The sequence below is a fragment of the Rhinolophus sinicus genome, linkage group LG05, assembly GCF_036562045.2.
Source record: "Rhinolophus sinicus isolate RSC01 linkage group LG05, ASM3656204v1, whole genome shotgun sequence".
Classification (NCBI taxonomy): domain Eukaryota; kingdom Metazoa; phylum Chordata; class Mammalia; order Chiroptera; family Rhinolophidae; genus Rhinolophus; species Rhinolophus sinicus.
The window spans coordinates 163082120-163095453 of NC_133755.1; the positions used below are offsets into that span (position 1 = coordinate 163082120).

The window sequence follows — 13334 nt, forward strand, 5'->3', positions numbered from 1 at the left end:
CAAAATTACTAATAATTAGAGAAATGCAAATAAAAACGACAATGAGATATCACCCCACCTCCCACCCCCCTCCCGGGTTCAAATGGCTATCATGAATAAATCAACAAACAACAAGTGCTGAGGAGGATGTGGAGAAAAGGGAACCCTCATGCACTGTTGGTGGGATTACAGATTGGTGCAGCCACTATGGAAAACAGTATGGAGGTACCTCAAAAATTGAAAATGGAACAACCTTATGACCCAGCAATTCCATTCCTGGGTATCTATCAAAATAAGTCCAAAACACTAACTCAAAAAAATACAGAGGGTGCCAAAAAATGTATATACACTCTAAGAAAGGGGAAAAAACTGTATTAAAAGTGTTTTTAATATATATGTCATGTGTATATACGCATGTCACGTGTATACATTTTTTGGCACCCCCAGCATATGCACCCCTATGTTATTGGCATATATATTTAAAACACTTTTAATACATTTTAATACATTTTTAATACACTTTTAATACATTAAAACACTTTTAATACACTTTTAATACATTTTTTTCCTTTCTTAGAGTGTATATACACGTCATGTGTATACATTTTTTGGCACCCCCAGCATATGCACTCCTATGTTTATTGCAGTGCAATTCGCAATAGCCAAGATATGGAAACAACTGAAATGCCCATTGATAGACTATTGGATAAAGAAACTGTGGTACAGTTATACAATGTAATATTACTCAGCCATAAAAAAAAAAGAAAAGAAATCTTACCATTTTCAACAACATGGATGGACCTAGAAATTATACTAAGTAAAATGAGTCAGACTGAGAAAGACAAATACCATATGATCTCATTTATACATGGAATCTAAAGAACAGAATAATGAGCTAATAAAACAGAAAGACTTAGAGAGACATATAGGTAAAAACAAAACAAAACTGATAGTTGCTAGATGGGAGGAGATGGGGATAGGAGAGAAGGTGAAGGGATAAGAAAGTACAGATTAGTAGTCACAATATAGTCCCAGGGATATGAAATACAGTATGGGGAATATAATCAATAATGTTGTAAAGATGATGTAGGCTGCCAGATGGGCACTGGACTGATCAGGGGAATCACTTCGTGGACTGTGTAGATGTGTGGCCACTGCACTGTACACCTGAAGCTGAAGTAGAATAATACTGAATGTCAACTATAATTATATATATATACACACACACACACACACACACACACACACACACACACACACATAATATATTCACAGTTTGTAAACTACATCATAGGAAATAGAGTCAATGGTATTGTAACAGCTATATACTATATCGGAGGGGTAGTAGATTGGGGGTGTTATCACTTTGTGAGGGTGTAACTGTCTAACTGTTACATTGCTTTGTACAGCTGAAACTAATTATATAATTATATAATTATATATATTATATATATATTACATTTAATTTTACAATTGTAATTATTAGCATTATAACATGGTTTCTTTCTTACCCTTTTATGATTTGAGTTCTATTTGTGAAATATCACATTAATCTTTCCATTTTTTTAATTTGAATTTGCCTAGTAGGAATTGTTATTTCTACTCTTTCAACCTTTCAGAAGTATTTTTACGGGTTCTTTACTCACAGCATAACATTGGATTTTTTGTTGGACAAAGTGTTTTCATTTTCTTATAATAGTTGATTTCATGAGATAAATACAAGTATATTTAACCCAAATCCCATTAGAGAGAGTAGGGAGAGACAGGGAAGGAGGGAGGGAGGGAGTGGGAAGGAGGGAGAGAGAGAGAGAGAGAAATTAATTTTTGCTATGTGATATGATCTTCTTTCCTCTTTTTCACTTTCATACATATATGAACATGAAGTGTACCTTGTATTTTGAAATAAAGGGGATTATTATATAGCATGCTGATAAAATATCTATATCTATATATATATATATATATTTTGGTATATCTAATGATATCCTACTTTAAATATTATGAGTATTTTTATATTGATTTCTTCCTTTACCCATAGCATCAATTTTAAACTAACATAATTTTTTCAGTAAACACAGTAAATCATCAACCTCATTTTATTTTTCATGTACTCTTTTCACTCTGTACCAATTTATGTTATATTATGGCCATATTATTAAAATATATCACCATGACATTACACAACGTCATTCTTAGGCCAGAAGTTAGGCTGAGTTCTATAGGTAAATTTACATTCAGTGTTCAACACAAGCCACCTGCTGATGATTATTCATTTTACTTGTCTGGAGCTCAATGATTATTTGACTTCATGAGAACAACACCCTGAGAATTGTGCATGTGTGTCAGTGTGTCTGCAGCCAATATACTTGAAAGTCAATTTGCCTGGCTATAAAAAACGTGACTAAATTAGTTTCCATTGTGCAAGCTAAAATGTTGCTTTATTATCTCTCCAGGCAAAAAGTGTTGCTGTAGAGAAATCTGATGTTAATTTTATTTTCTTCCCCTTATAAATATCTTATTTTTTTTCTTTCTAAAGATTGATTTTAAAGTTTAATACTAGAATATGTCTTGGTATTGGCTGCTCTGAAGTATTTTTATTAGTTATGTGGTATGACATTTTAATATATAGGTTCAAGTCATATTTTCATCCAGAGTATATAAACATAAATTTCAGTATTTGCTCTGTTCCAGTGCTTGATATATTTCCTAGGGAGACTCCAGTTATCTGTATGTTGGACCTTTGCTGCCTGTCTACTTTAACTATCACCTTTTCATGTTCTAAAATTATTTCCTCAATATCTTAATCTTATTATTTTGTCCTTTCCATCTTCTATTTATTTTATGATGTTATCTGTGGCATTTATTCACTCTGTGTTTTCCAGGTTAATCTTTAATATCAAAATAAATATTTTTGTCATTTCTAACTTTTTCCTGCTTAGCATCAGGTCTCTGTAATTTTTTTAAACATATCTAATTTCTGAATCTTTCAATTATAATTTATATTGTTCTATTTATACATTGATTACATTTTAAATTACATTATCTTGTATTTAACATTAGCTTAAATTTTGTATATGCTTTCTAGTTTTGTGTTTCTTTTTGTCTTTTACTACCTGTAATCCTGCTCATTTTTCTTTCGTATCTTACAATAAATGTTTCTTCTCTTTTCTTAACCAATAATCGGTATTTTTCAACATAACTTATACTCTGAAAAATTTCTTCTCAGGTATGGTTTTTATACTTGAAAGGATATTAATTTAATTAATTTGAAAGTTATTTCATTACAGAGCATTCTGGACTCTTTTGACTTTTCCACAGTCCTCTTGTATTTTCCTGTGAATGGGAACTTGATAAAATCTTTATGTTTTGGCTGTGTTCCCAGATTATTCTTTTGAGATTTCCATTCAAGTTGTGACCCTCGGTTTGGTAGCAACAGCTTATTAACAATAATATTTTAGAGCTCTCTTGCTGTCAGAAATGTAGAATTACCTTGGCCTTTCCTCCTGTTTCTCCCAAATAGTAACTCTTGCCACACATCTTCTTGCTTTTGATTAATATTTTTCACTCAACTTTTTGTAATTGTTGTCCATAAGTATCTCATTATGTTAGCCAAATTGCTCAATATCTGTTAATGGAGGTATTCATAGAGATTCAAAATACTGTATCCGCACTTGTCTGCCTAGCCAATGTATGTTTTTATCTTAATACTGAAAGATGAATCTTAGAATGCAAATGGATAAGCATTTTAAATAAAGGATTTAACAAATTTGCTGAGGTAAGAAGTTGTACATCATGTTCACAAATTAACTATTTGTCCATAAAATGGATTTTGTGCAATTAATACATTTAAAGTAAAATTAGAAATTTTTTGAAGCTGGGTCATAGGGCTCTGAATAATGGTATAATAAATTACTTGTTACTATTTTATTTTATTTTCCTCATCATATTTCTTCGATCATTGTCATAAAGCTTTTATGCTGCTTTTTTAGCACTGAATTGTGGCAGATGTTTAATGAAAGTTGAAAGTGATTTTACTCAATGCCATAATATTTTCAGAAGAAAGACAGTATGCAAATTTAAATCATAAATAACTAAAATGAGAATCAAGATGCTTTTTCAAAGGAATACAGAAGTAGTATCTTAAAAGGAGATAAAAAAATATAATGGCCTTAGATTTAAAGGATTATGAAACTGAAGAATGCGTAATTTCAACTGCTTCATTATTCTGGAGAAAATGTTTAATTTTGTTTCACTAGAGTATCTACCTAGACAGCAAAGAAAGTGAGTATAAGGCACATTAGGTAAGTGGCTCTGCCAAGAATTACTATATAACTAGAAAATATCTACTGAAAGAGAAAAATAAATGCAGTTGAAAACCGGTTATCTTCCAAAACCATCAACATTATGGGGGAATTGGTTAATTGAATTATGACTCCATCCTTTTAAAGGAACTTTGGTTTTACAATGCTATTTTTAAAAGTTTTAATACAAATAAAATATGTTCATGTTAAATAGTGTTGATGTATGTCTTTATATGTTTGTTGGGAGAATGCTTACTCACACATTTCTTGACAGTGGAGAATATTTCACTGGTGGAGCACTCCTGACTTCTATCATTTTAATCATTCTCTCATCAAGGTTCATGATGGAGAATTTTAAATTATTGGTTTATTTGAGAGGAAATAATTGCTTATATTCAAATCAGTTCTGCGGTTTTCTTTTGGGGACCACCAAGCTGTATGCCTGAGCAGGAATTCTTTCTTACATCACATCATTAATATTCCCAGGATGCATCCTGCAGGTTTGAGGTCTCTACTCCAAAGTTGCCAGGGAGCAAGTACGTAATTCTGTCTAATTGTGGGGCTCAGTTCGCAGATGAATTTGGCTCTCATACCAGATAACTTAGTCTGTATTAATATTACTTTGCCTTTATTTTATTTCTCCTTTCTTTCACTCTATTCTTTCAATTAAAGAATAGAGTCATTTTAATATGTCACCAAAAAATAATTTTCCTGGTTCATCTAGTGATACAAAAAGTCTCAAAGGCAACTATTTGGAAACACACACACACATTTAAGTTGCGATAATTCACATATCAAAACTCCCTTCCAATTTCAGTTTATAAGACACTCATGTAATTTCCATTACTCAGGAAAAAAGAGTTACGGCTCAATTGTTTGAATATTAATCCATACATGAGACATGAGAGTACAGTGTAAAACATAGATGCTAATTTATGTCTAGGGATATGTTAAAATGTTTAACTTCCAATGCATGATTAAGGTAATTATGCATAATGTAGTTTTTATTCACCTGAACACAAATTTTTGTGACCTACCATTAGAAACAAGATTCCAAAAATTCTGATTAAATGATGGTACAATATTAAAAGGAGTTAGATTTATTATAGCTGAAGTGATTAAAAGCCAAAATTTGAAGAATTAGCCAAAATCAATCCTAATATAAGAACTGCGTGCGTGCATGAACATTATCTAAATATATGTCTAACATTGACTTTAATGGAGGAAACTGCTATAAATATGAAATTTTCATCTACTCACTAAAGTGTATGGACTATTTTTTTCAATTAAAGTTTATTGGGGGTGACAATTATTAGTAAAGTTACATAGATATGGACTATTTATGTCTCCTTGAACTTAACTATAGACCACTCATACTATTAAAGAGTACTGTGCATTTTTTTGTAAGAAGCATATTATAATTTTCAGTCTATTTAACTTTTATATCTAAATATATAGATTAAAAAGGCAAAAAAAATTATTGATATGTGTAAAATCACATGTGTAAAAGAGCAAAGGGAATATATCAACACATTAGTAGTGATTTTTTTCTCACTAGAAGGGATGATAGATTATTTTTATTTTTGTATGTATGTTTTCTATGAAATTTACAGAAATTTCTACTTTGGGATCAGCAAAGTCATTTATTTAAAAAATACTGCACTAAATAAACCAAACATCTGGGTGATTGGCTACAATTTTGAGTTTTCAATATGTTGCTTGGACATTGGATAGACATAAACTCAGTGAAAGCCTTTCATGAAATCTATCTTCACTATGGAACAACAAAGATTTTGATAGAAGTACTGAAAAAGAAAAGTAGACAAATTGACTTCCATACTAGGACAATGCAGTCAACATCCAGATGCACTAGCTTATTTCCTGGCAAAATGCTTGCTCATCTGTCTTGCTCTATGATCCAAGAGGAAAATGGTCATATTCTACTGACTATGGTGAATTTCATTCACAACTATAACATAATCAGCATAGCCATCGATGCAGAGGTTGTTCATTTTTTGTCAGTAATATTTACAGGGCTATAAACATTGCCATCAATTTCTCTTTTCCCTGTTTAAGAAAATTAAAGATCTCTATTACAATAACAGTCCTCTTTTCTAGTAATTTATAAGCATAGGCATATAAGGATAACAATTAGCAATAGTTTCTATTCATATCCTCTTGAAGCAGTAGGAAGACTTTTTTGAGGTTTCCCAGTCTATGATTTTCTAGTTGTGGTTCATATTAAAAATTGGGTGTATGGCCAAGTAATATCGCATTGTGTATATGTACCATATCTTCTTTCTCCAATCATCTATTGAAGGACACTTTGATTGTTTCCATGTCTTGGCAACTGTGAATAATGCTGCAATGAATATAGGGGTACAGCACACAATGCAATATATAGATGATGTATTATAGAAATGTACACGTATATAATTTTACTAACCAATGTCACTCCAATATATGTGATGAATAAATCAATATTTTTTAATTGGGTGTAAAAGAAGACTCACAATTCAAGTCTATTTTGATATAATACAATATAACATAATTATTTAATATATTTCACCATGATTTTAGAAAAGACAGAATTTTTATAGATCAGATGAATGCAAAATCCTGACTTGCCAACTAGCTGCAATTTGGCTTTACACATTATTCTTTGATAAGTCACTTTCCTTCTCTTTTGAGAGCACATTCTTACATATCAAAGGCAGTAATATTGCATTTGAGAAGCATACATTAAGAATGATATTTATTTTACTGACATAAGTGATTTATTTTTCTTATCATACTCTGTCCTTGGTGTTTAGAAGGGCTTAATAAAGACTTTTGGCAATTTTTAAAGGAGTTATTCCCCTCATTTTCATTTCCACTCTATTATCCTCTACTGTCTATGATCTTTTATACATGAAAAATGTAACAGGGAGCTAACATCCTAGTTAGTATGTTATTCTTGTAGTACTATCTTTAATGGCATTTTCTTATCATCCAAAATCCATGTACATGAGATGGATTATTTATTATATGGGATTGGGTTAATTGATTAGCAATTTAGAAACCAATATACTTAGTCCATTTGTTGAAATGGTCAATCTTCCCTATTTCTCTCTGTAAATATGTGGTGTTTTTTTTTTAACTATCAGCCTTCCTATTGTGCAAAGCTTATAAATTTCATAAAATACAAGTATATCAGAAGGGAACATTACCAAATAATACATAAAAGAAGAAATCTCATCAGTAAACACACTTTTGAAACACGTTTTAGTGTTTTTAGAAATAGATTGCAAATCAGTCTGCAATACAGTGTTGTTTCAAACAAATAAATATTATTTGGAAGGCAAAAGTCAATAAGGTTTAAAACAATACACATCTATTTCTAATGTCATGAAGAATTGGTAAAAAAGTATTTTGAATCAGCAATATATAATAGGGGGTAAATACATGTAGTTTTTGGAACTAGTACTTCTACATGTGAAAATCTATACAAAGGAAAACAGTCTTTTAAAAAATTATATGCTTGACATCATAGGAATGGTGGTAACGAGGTGGAGTTCTTGAGTTCTCCTCCGATCTTACCACAAATGGAACATTTGTAACCCAACAAAGGACTCTGTTCATCACACAGAACAGCTAAGAGACTCCGGACGAGGAATACCTGAAGGTGGGCAAATTGGGCGAGCAGGGGAAGACGGAAGGGAGCAGAGTGGAGACGCGGCCGGCATCCACGGCTGCAGAGATGCAAGGGATCCCAGGATGGAACAGATATCACAAAAGCCAGGAGGTGGGCTCTTTCCGTGCATCCCACAGCTGATCTCTCCCACTGAGGGGGCAGCATATCCAGCATTTGGGGCAATAACTTCAGTGAGACCTCCAGTTGGGCCCTAGGCTGGACAAAAGACACAAACTCCATTCCTGGGCCCCTGCCCCTGCACTTCCAATCCTACTCCTGCCCTTCCAGAGACTTAAACTGGCCCATGAACCGAGGAGTAGTGTCAGGTTATAGAGGAGCCTTAGTGCTCAGGCTCTGGGAGACTGGCAGGCAGCTCTGACCCAGGGAAGAGGCTGGGAAGAGTGTGAGTTTTGCTGGGCTAGGAGAGAAGAGACTCACCCACCCCGAGCCACCACCTTCTCTGGCTTGGGGGAAGAGTGTGACACGGCTGGGCTGGGAGAGAGAAGACCCCTCCATCCCCAGCCCCCACCCTTTCTGGCCTGCCTAGGGCAGAGCAATTACAATCGTGGAGGCACTCCCAGGGATTAGCAGTAGGTAGCAGACACAGCTCTGGGCTTTCAGCAGCTCAGAAATCTCCCGCCCACCACACACACACACACAGACACACACACACACACACACACACACACACACACACACGGAAGAAATGCCCTAAGACTCAGGAGAACTGGACACAGGGCTGGTGGCGCTACTCAGTGCACATATGTACAGGCAAGAGCAGAAACTGCACTGACTTTATAGAAACTACCATCCAGACCCCTTAGTCCAACTCATCTAAATCTGCAGTCCCAAGGTCACTCTGGGTACCAGATGCCGCCTCTGCCTATACAATATTCAGAGGATTCTTTGGTATGGCAGAGGACAACCTGGAGATTACTTGGTGGGTTTAAGCCAAGACTGGTGCTGCTTTTTTGTTTTGTTTGTTTTTATATCTTTGATATCTTTGCCTATGTTGAGTGTGGGTTATCGGTTATTTTTACATGTGAATGTAATTGGTTTTCTTTTCTTTGTTGTTGTTCTTATTGTGCTTGGTGATTTGTGTGTTCTGAAATTGCCCTACCAGGGCCCAGCTTAAGAGGCACAAAAGTCAACACACCCAGAGGCAAACTCCAGACCAAACCAAAGAACTACCAGGTTTGACCTACAAGTGACACACCCAGAGAGAATTCTCTACAGGCACAAGAGCCCACAGAGGTCAAACCTCATTTGAGCGGTCAACAGTCGCGCAGCAGAACATCCTGCTGTGGGCAGAGCCAAGTCTCACAACTAGTCAACCTAGGAGTCAATCCCACCTACTCACAAGCTAAAAGCAATTAAAGATCAACTTTAAGAGGACAATATACACAACACAGGAGTTACCTTTGGAGCACATGCAGAGGAGAACAAGGAAATTGTGCAAGTCAAATATAAAGGACACATACTACATAAGATAACCCAGCAAAACTAATAACCCTAGGGCATCTACCTGATATATTGAAGCAAACACAGAGAATCAGCCAGAATGGGGAAACAAAGAAACATGTCCCAAATAAAAGAACAGAAGAAACCACCAGAATTGGAACCAAATGAAAGAGAGGTAACCAACCTATCAGAGTCAGAGTTCAGAACACTGATCATAAGAATGTTTAAGGAGCTTAGTGATAACATAAAGAAGGATAGAGAAATCATAATGAACAACCAGTTAGAACTAAATAATACAATAACTGAAATAAAGAACACAATTGAAGGAATTACCAGCAGGTTAGATGTAGCAGAGGATCGAACCAGAGACTTAGAAGACAAGTTAGCAGAGATCATCCAAACAGAACAACAAAAAGAAAAATAGTAAAAACAATGAAAATGTTTTACGAGACCTGTGGGATAACATCAAGCGCAACAACATGCGCATCATAAGATTACCAGAAGGTGAAGAGAGGAAGCAACGGATTGAGAACATATTTGAAGTAATAATGTCCCAAAACTTCCCTAACCTGATGAAGGAAACCGACATACAAGCCCAGGAAGTGCAGAGAGTTCCAACCAGGATAAACCCAAACAGGTCCACACCAACACCATTTATAGTTAAAATGGCAAAGGTTAAAGACAAAGAGAGAATCCTAAAAGCAGCAAGAGAAAGACAGAGGGTTACATACAAGGGAACTCCCATAAGACTATCAAATGACTTTTCTGCAGAAACATTGAAGGCCAGCAGGGAGTGGCAGGAGATACTCAAAGTGATGGAAAACAAAGACCTACAACCTAGATTGCTTTATCCAGCAAGGCTATCATTTAAAATTGAAGGAGAGACAAAGAGCTTCCCAGAAAAGAATAAGCTAAAGGAATTTATTACCACCATGCCAGCAATGCAGGAAATATTAAAAGGACTTCTATAAACAGAAGAAAGATGAAAAGAATCTAACTACAAAGTTAAAAAATGGCAATAACTGTATACTTATCAATAATCACTTTAAATGTAAATGGATTAAATTCTCCAATCAAAAGACATAGGGTGGTTGAGTGGATAAGAAAACAAGACCCTTGTATATGCTGTATACAAGAGACTCACCTCACATCAAAAGACACACACAGGCTGAAAGTGAAGGGTTGGAGTAAGATATTCATGCAAATGGAAATGAGAAAAAAGCTGGAGTTGCAATACTTATATCTGACAAAATAGACTTTAAAATGAAGAATATAAGAAAAGACAATGATGGGCACTATATAATAATAAAGGGATCTATCTGACAAGAGGACGTAACCCTAGTAAACATCTATGCACCCAACATAGGAGCACCTAAATATATAAAACAGATATTGACTGACATAAAGACAGAGATCAACAGTAACGCTAGGGGACAACAGCAATAGTAGGGGACTTCAACACACCTCTAACAACAAGGGACAGGTCTTCCAGACAGAAAATCAACATGGAAACAACGGACTTAAATGACACCTTAGACCACTTGAATTAATTGATATTCTCAGAGCATTTCACCCCAAAGCTGCAGAATACACATTCTTCTCATGCTCAATGGAACATTTTCCAAAATAGACCACATGTTAGGCCACAAAACAAGTCTCGATAAGTTTAAGAAAATTGAAATCATACCAATTGTCTTCTCTGACCACAGTGCTATGAAATTAGAAATGAACAAAGGAAAAAATACTGGAAGAAACACCAATTCATGGAGGCTGAATAACATGTTACTAAACAATGAATGGGTCAATCATGAGATCAAGGAAGAAATCAAAAGATATCTCGAGACAAACAAAAATGAAAACATGACGACCCAAAATCTATGGGATGCTGCGAAAGCAGTCCTAAGGGAAATCCATAGCATTCCAGGCCTACCTAAAGAAACAAGAAAAATCACTAATCAACAGTTCATCTTCACACTTAAGTGATCTGGAAAAAAGACAGGAAAATAAGCCCAAAGAGAGTACAAGGAAGGAGATAATAAAGATCAGAGCAGAAATAAATGAAATAGAAACCAGAAAAACAATATAAAAGATCAATGAATCCAAGAGGTGGTTTTCAGAGAAGATAAACAAAATCGACAAACCTTTAGCCAGACTCATTAAAAAAAAGAGAGAGAGGACCCAAATTAATAAAATCAGAAATGAAAAAGGAGAAGTGACAACAGATACCACAGAAATACAAAAAAAATTAAGAAATTACTATAAGCAACTATATGCCAACAAATTTGACAATCTGGAAGAAATGGACAATTTTCTAGAAGCATACAATCTTCCAAGGCTAACTCAAGAGGAAACAGAAAACCTGAACAGACTGACTACCACCAGGGAAATTGAATGCAAATAAAAACCACAATGAGATACCACCTCTCCCCAATCAAAATGGCTATCATCAACAAATCAACAAAAAACAAGTGCTGGCAAGAATGTGGAGAAAAGGGAACCCTCCTGCACTGTTGGTGGGATTGCAGATTGGTGCAGCCACTATGGAAAACAGTATGGAGGTATCTCAAAAATCTGAAAATGGAACTACCTTATGATCCAGCAATTCCACTCCCAGGTATCTATCTGAAGAAATCCAAATCTCTAATTCAAAAAGATGTATGCACCCCTATGTTTATTGCAGTACTATACACAATAGCCAAGACATGGATACAACCGAAATGACCACCGTTAGACGACTGGATTAAGAAACTGTGGTACATTTATGCAATGGAGTATTACGCAGCCATAAAGAAGAAAGAAATCTTACCATTTGCAACAACATGGATGGACCTAGAGAACATTATGTTAAGTGAAATAAGTCAGACAGAGAAAGACAAATACCATATGATCTCACTTATATATGGATTCTAAAGAAAAGAATAAATGAATGAACTAATCAGAAACAATTTCAGAGACATAGAGGAAAAACTGAGGGTTGCTAGATGGGAGGGGGTGGGGATAAGGGGGAAGGTGAGGGGATTAGAAAGCATAGTCAGTAACCACAAGATGGTCACAGGTTTACGAAAGTTAATTTGGGGAATGTAATCAATAACGTTGTAAAGATTTTGTAGGGTATCTGATAGACACTTGTCTCGTTAGGGAGACCACTCGAGGGAAGATGTAGATGCCGGATCACTGCACTGTACACCTGAAGCTGAACAATAATGAATGTCAACCACAAGTTTACACACACACACACACACACACACACACACACACACACACATATATATATATATGTATATATATATATGTATATAGTTACAAGAAGTGGAGTACAGAATTAGGAATAGAGACAGTGGAAATGTAATGGCTGTGTGCGATGTCAGAGGGTTACTGGATGATGGGGGGACGGGGATTGACACAGTATGAGGGATATAAATGATACACATCTATTACTTTGTTTTGTGCACCTGAAACTAAAAAAAAAAAAAAAAAAAAGTTGGAAATCATGAAACGCCGACAACCGAGGTCAACCACTACAGCAATGGACAGGCCAATATGCAGGTTTCCTGACTTGCGGTATGGTGGCCTTGCTCCCAACCACTTTGAATACAGAACATAAATAATGGCATTAACAAATACCAAAGTGTTTACAGTCATTGCTGTGGAGTGAGGAGATCAACGCTTCAGGTAAAGGCTGGGGCTCTGAGTTAACTCTGATAAGGCATGGCAGAGTAATAAGGACCCAAGTACCAGTAGAAGGTCTTCCAGGATGGATTGTCAACAAGCTCACTTCCGAGAATATTCCTGTCTGTTTCACTCTTAAGCTGCAAAATGTTTTTCCTTTCATCTGAAATAAATTTCTCCTGTTGAAAGTTTAAAAATATATATATATATACTCATGGGTATTCATAGGAAAATACTTTATTATATGATTA

General features: G+C 35.0%; 1 long non-coding RNA gene across 1 annotated transcript in view; it reads right to left on the reverse strand.

Annotated features, from left to right (window-relative positions):
• The window catches only part of LOC141566993 (uncharacterized), a 650611-nt gene that overhangs the window by 391012 nt on the left and 246265 nt on the right, over nt 1-13334 (reverse strand). The gene's annotated exons all lie outside the window — the stretch shown is intronic.